The sequence below is a fragment of the Crocuta crocuta genome, unplaced genomic scaffold, assembly GCF_008692635.1.
Source record: "Crocuta crocuta isolate KB4526 unplaced genomic scaffold, BGI_CrCroc_1.0 scaffold465, whole genome shotgun sequence".
NCBI classification, from domain to species: domain Eukaryota; kingdom Metazoa; phylum Chordata; class Mammalia; order Carnivora; family Hyaenidae; genus Crocuta; species Crocuta crocuta.
In genome coordinates this window covers 1,366,508-1,372,507 of record NW_027528912.1, presented here as the reverse complement: position 1 = coordinate 1,372,507, position 6,000 = coordinate 1,366,508, and the positions used below count along the sequence as shown (strand labels likewise).

The 6,000-nt window shown below is 40.6% G+C and overlaps 1 long non-coding RNA gene across 1 annotated transcript; it reads left to right on the top strand.

Moving 5' to 3' along the window:
* The first annotated feature begins 200 nt into the window (after window positions 1-200).
* On the top strand, window positions 201-592 carry LOC144225839 (uncharacterized). The gene is made up of 2 exons (XR_013333414.1): window positions 201-269; window positions 503-592. It is a non-coding gene; the product is annotated as an uncharacterized LOC144225839 (long non-coding RNA).
* The last annotated feature ends 5,408 nt before the right edge of the window (window positions 593-6,000 follow it).

The following is a 6,000-nucleotide window of genomic DNA, read 5'->3' as shown; positions in this document are numbered from 1 at the left end:
CCGTGCCACGCGGCGCCGGCCCCACAGCCAGCACCGGCCGCTGGAGATGTGACCGTAGCTTGGGAAATGAGCCCGCTTGTTCGCTCACTCTCCGTGAAAAGAGTTTTGAAACGAGTTCTGAATAGACAGCATTTTCTTTGTGCGGTTGGTAAATAACAGAGCAAAGTTAGCAAGTTGCTGCGTTTCTGCATTCTGATTCTATGGAAGCTTTTTGTGGGGAGAAGGGCAGGATGTTTTTAACAGAATGTGACCTCCCTGGCATACTAGAGGTAAGGAGAAAAAAATCACCGAGATAACTGTGACTAGTTCACATCTTGGAAAACGTAGCTTGTAACCAAGCCCCATGAAGAGAGAAGATGTCTACAGGCTACATGAAAACCAATGTCTCCTAGAGCTGTGGAAGGTGCTCTCCACACCGGTTTCGCATTTGTTTAGATTTGATTAGAAATCAGTGGTTTCCTTTGGATAATTTTCATGGGCGCCTTCTCTTTTTCTCCTTTAGAAAGCAATAACGTTTCTGAATGGGGCATTGTGGAGAAATCCTAAGAGACATAGCATAAGAGCATTTTGGAATATATCCCGGAAAAGATAACTTTCTACACATCTGTAGAGATTCGCCAGGTTAAGGTAAGAAAAAAAAAGACCGTAAAAAGTAGATTCAGGTTACTTCCTTGGGTCACACTGGGTGAACTTTTGGAGAAAAATGCAGACCACTGATACAGGATTGAGGTGGGGCAGTGGTGTGGGGGGGGTTAGGAGGGCCCACCTTTTTGCCCCTCCCTCTTTGGGCATGGATATGGTAGCCCTAGGTCTGCTGTGACAATGGGTGGTCACTGAGGGTTGTTTCTAATGCCAGCTGAAGAGCCATGGAGAATGTGAGGGGGTGGGGTTGGGGGGAAAAGAAGGGGGGTACAGGTTATTGCCTTCCTCAGGCACTTTTGCTGAAACGTCTGTGTGCTTCAGAGAGTAAATGTTACTTGAACAGTATGGAATTTCTTTTAGGTTTATATTTGCACTGGGACTGACTCATTTTCTATTTAGGATTCTTAAAAAATCACTTTTATGGTGCTCAGATGAGAAGTACATCTGTTGCTTACATATAATAAGCATCAAATACGAAGACATGTTGGATGCTGGAGCCGTTTGTTTGTCGCTATAGGAGACCGGCAACATATGCATGCTGTGTGTCTCTTTTCTGGAATACAGGCACTGATGACTCAAACTTTATGGCTTCTCCCTTGAGCAATATCAGTTTGTTTGTTTTTTAAGGTCCCTAGCTACTTTAGGTCACTAAAAGTGAACATCATTTAGAAGTTTCGAGTGGGTGCTTTGAATGAAGTTTGATTGGATGAATGGGATTGGTTACTATGTAGTCTTCGGGATTCTGGGTGGATTTTTAAAACAAAGCATAGCTAATTTATTTGATGGTAGGTTACATGCACATAACATTAGCACTGTAACAAGATTGTCTTTCCAGAAGGCAAGGAAATCAAGCTGCTAGTTCTCAGGACTGTCAGTTTCGTGTTCATGATTGTGTTGTAAAATGAAACAGTTAAAACTGAATAGAAGTTGTGTTAGAGTAAGCGTGGCAAGGAGGGAGAGCTTCTGGTTTTCTAACAATCGGTAGGATACATTTGTTGCATACAACTTGGAGACCTCCAGATAAATTGCTGTCAAATTAACCAGACCGGTTCCTTTCGATCAACTTTGAGGAATGCAAAGGAAGCAATTCTCCTCTAAGCCTCGTCCGTGCAGCTGATTTAAAAATTATAACGTTCCTTATAGAGTCATCCCAGGTTAAATGAATCCAAAGTAACATGTTGTTTTCCTTACTGACTTTATAACCAAACTTTTTAGATGAAATAGTGTCATTGATTTGTGATTGTTTTAAGTTATTGCTCTCTGGGAAACACTTGTCTCCAGCAGGAAATAAAAACTGAATTCAGATTCTGAACTTTCCAAAAGTTTTACCTTAATTAGTTCTTTCAACATTTCATATTAAAACACAGCTCTGCTCGTCACCATGTAAAAAAAAAAAAAGTGCCCCTGAGCACTGTATTTATAAAATCGGGTAGCAATGTGGGTTGGTGGAAACCCCAGCAGTCCGGGGTTGTTTATAGGAAATCACCAGCAGAGGGCAGCGCAGAGCAATGAACTCAGGCTGTTCCACAGCCTAAAAATCAAAAAGGAAAATATCTGTATAAAAGTAGTACTTTTTGGATAACACCCCCCACCAAAATCATAGATCTCTAAAATTACTTTGTAAAAGGGTCGAATATGTTAATCCCTACGTAAGTTTCTCACCATGAAAGTGTTGAAGTGCGAGAAGACACAATTTGATTTCTTTGTGGACCTCCGAGGTATCGGCACTTTGATTCTCCTTTTCATTTATTTTATCACAAATGACAGGATGTGAGTGCAGATACCAGCAATGTGCACAAATTTTCATCATAAAGCTTTTCAGGGTGATTGTTCTGTTGAACAATATTGGGAAAATCATGAATTTAGACTCAGGCAACAACTGTTATCAAACTGTGTCTGAAGCAAAATGCAACTTAGAAAGATTCCCATTCCATCTACATTTCCTTGATGCAAAAACGATAGCACATTGTGTAAATGCCAAACGTGTCATGTCCGTGGTCTTTATAAAACCAAACCAGCAAAAACCCCAATAGCGCATTGTCCTGCTTGTTAAATTTTTTCTCCTTAAAATTATTACAGCAAACATTTGACATTTTGGGAAAAAAAACACATGTGCTACGTGATATTTGACATATGTTTTACACTGGAAATCTGGGGGAAAAGGACGTTTTAGGCTGGAACAGAGTTGTAAAGAAGTTAGAGGAACAGCTTTAGGAAAGCATGGTATATTTTGTTAAAAGGGTGTTATAAAAACCCTAGTTTAATGATTTCTGCATAGATGTTTAGGAAATCTAAATGTCTTTATACTGAATCCCATCATTTGAAAGCTGGCATTTAAGATTATCATTCTTATGGGCTAATTAAGATTATAAAACACTTTTCTCTTTTCAAAAGTTCATGAGCATATAACACACTGGGGCTACTTTTACAAGCAAGTGTCCCTCTTATGCCATTAGCTTTCTTGAGTTTACCTGCTCAATGACTTCGGCTCAAAGTGACTTCAGATATTTGACATATCAAGTATTGTTGTCTTCAAAGGTTTCCCAGGCAACTGCAGCAATTTATCTGGTTCCAGTCAAAAGTGCCCTTGAACTCTCAGCTCACTTCCTTTCCCGGTCTGAGCGATGTGTGTAGGAAAAGGAGGAACATCAGAGACTCCGTGTAACAGGCTAATGTGAATGGTACGGTGAAGAGATGGATGGATTTCACAGAAATAGCCACTCAGATGGTGGGAGCTGGCACGTTGGCTATGTCAGGCTTTCTTATTAATTTTGGGCAGAAGATCCCATTCAGCACCCTGTGTTCTGGGTTCTGCTTCATTTTTCCTCATAGTTCCTGGGCAGACGTGTGAGGATAGAGCCCCAAACTCTTTCCTTAAGTCACCCCAACAACTGCAAGTAGCAAGTGCTGGCCCAGGAGGGAGCCTTCACCTCTGAGTCCCTCAGTGATGCCTTGGGGTCCCGGCTGACTCCCACACACTGACCTTACTCTCTGTTTGAGATCAACTTCCACTGTTTGTTTTTAAATTTATTTTTGAGAGAGAGAAACAGCGAGTATGAGCAGTGTGGTGCAGAGAAATAGAGAGAGAGAGCATGAGTGGGGGAGGCGCAGAGAGAGGAGGACAGAGGATCTGAAGCCGGCTCTGCACTGACAGCAGAGAGCCTGGCACAGGGCTTGAAGGCACAAACCATGAGATCATGACCTGAGCTCCAGGCAGGTTCTTAGCTGACTGAGCCACCCAGGTGCCCTGATCTAGTTTCACTTCCAACCCATCCTGAAGCCATGAGTAGAGCCATTTTCTACCATGCTTCAAGGGAGGGATTTATAATTACCACCCGAGTTGTTCCAGGGAGCAGAGAGGGAGCGAGAAATCACAATCCCTCATCCTGTGGTCTGTAAAAGGTTCCTCTGTTTAATGTTGATTACATTCTGTGATTTGTTTAAAATAGAACATTTCACCTCATCTGGGCAGACAGAGCAGTTAGAATGTCATTTTCCCCCCTTTACCTTGGCTCTTGTTTTCACAAGTGATTGACTGACTAGTCACAACTGATCGATTGACAAACAAGGCAATATAATATAGAGTCTGCAAATCCTTCTGGTAGAACGATTTAAATCAGAGTAGACTGCTGTCTAAGTTCCGAGCCTCTACATGGGTCTCCTGTTGGCCCCACACTGAACTCAGGGTCGAGAGCCACAGCAACGGATGATCTGTCCTCTCCATCTGAGCAGAAAAGCAGAACGTACGACCTCTTCCCTACCCCACCATTCCTTTCCTCCTGTATTGTTGCATTTTGTTCTGTTTAATACACCGGCCGAGACATGAACGTCCTGCTGAAATGTGTCTAAGTAAGCAGATTTTCATTTATTTAAAAAAATTTTTAATGTTTATTTTGGGAGAGAGAGAGAGAGAAAGAAAGAGAGAGGGGGTAGAGGCAGAGAATCCTAAGCAGGCTGTGCACTGTCAGTGCAGAGCCCGATGTGGGGCTTGAACTCACGAATGCTGAGATCATGACTTGAGGCAAAATCAAGAGTCAGATGCTCAACAGACTGAGCCACCCAGGTGCCCCTAAATAAGCAGATTTTTAAAACTTTATTTTTTGGGGTCTGTAAGTATTTTTGGTAAGAATTATACACACACATATATACATGGAAGTATATATATGAAACTATATATATGTGTGTGTATATGTATATACATTATATATATATATAGCTGATTTATATATGTGTGTATAGTGTATATATATATATATGTGCTTTAACTACCAGCATCTACCAGCTACAATTACCATTGTGATTAGCACTTTGAATAATCCTTGGCTTGTTAAAATTAATGTAGCTAAATGTAATTTTGTAGTAGGAAATGTAGTTTTCAGGGTGTGAAATAATAGTAATCACTTTGAATAAATATTTGCTATTTGTTTTCATAAAAGTTTAAATCCGGAAAAGAGAACTCTGACCAACATAGGAATATAACAGGATCAATGGAACAGGTGGTATGAGTCATATCGCTGGCTTGTAATTAACAAGGATGCTGTGGATGTTGGCAGGGACCGGGCTGCACATAGGTAGTTTTAGAATTTCTGAAGCTGAAATCTAGTTGGAGAGCTCCTAATCAGAAGGAACTTATTTTGATAATTTATAATCTATCTGTACATCGAGGAACATTGATGATACAGTTTTCATACCTAAATCACAGTTGAAAAACAGTCAATGAGGTATAGTAATCCTTAGAGTGAGGGAGCTGTTCCTGAGCCAAAGGATTTTTGTGCAAAGCTAATATGTATAATAGAGAATCGGTCTTTCACTGTACAGTTTTGTCATATTTCAATAACTGAATGAATATTCTGAATTAATAAGCAGAACGTTTGTATAAACTAAAGACTGCTCTAAGCTCTGCATTCATTGATGGGAACCTTAAGCAAATGTTTCTTTTTATCCGCTTGTTCAAAAGGCATAAACAATGTTATGGTTCTGAAGTAATAACGTATCAACCCGCAAAATAGTAACTGGGTCCGGGACAGGTAATGGACGTTATGGGTCTCATGTTGTTTTGAGTATTTGGAAGATCCTGGAGAAGTGGTTTGTTTTTAATATGTATATATTTATATTTTATCTCTTACAGAAAAGAGTCTGAGCATCTAAACATATCCATAGGATTTTTTGAGCTTTGTTGTGTTTTTAATTTTGGTTAAAAATTAAACATAAACAAGGGTGCCTGGGTGGCTAAGTTGGTTAAACATCTGACTTCAGCTCAGATCATGGTCTCACGGCTCACGAGTTCAAGCCCTCCATCAGGCTTTGTGCTGACAGATCAGAGCCTGGAACCTGCTTCAGATTATGTCTCCCTCTCTG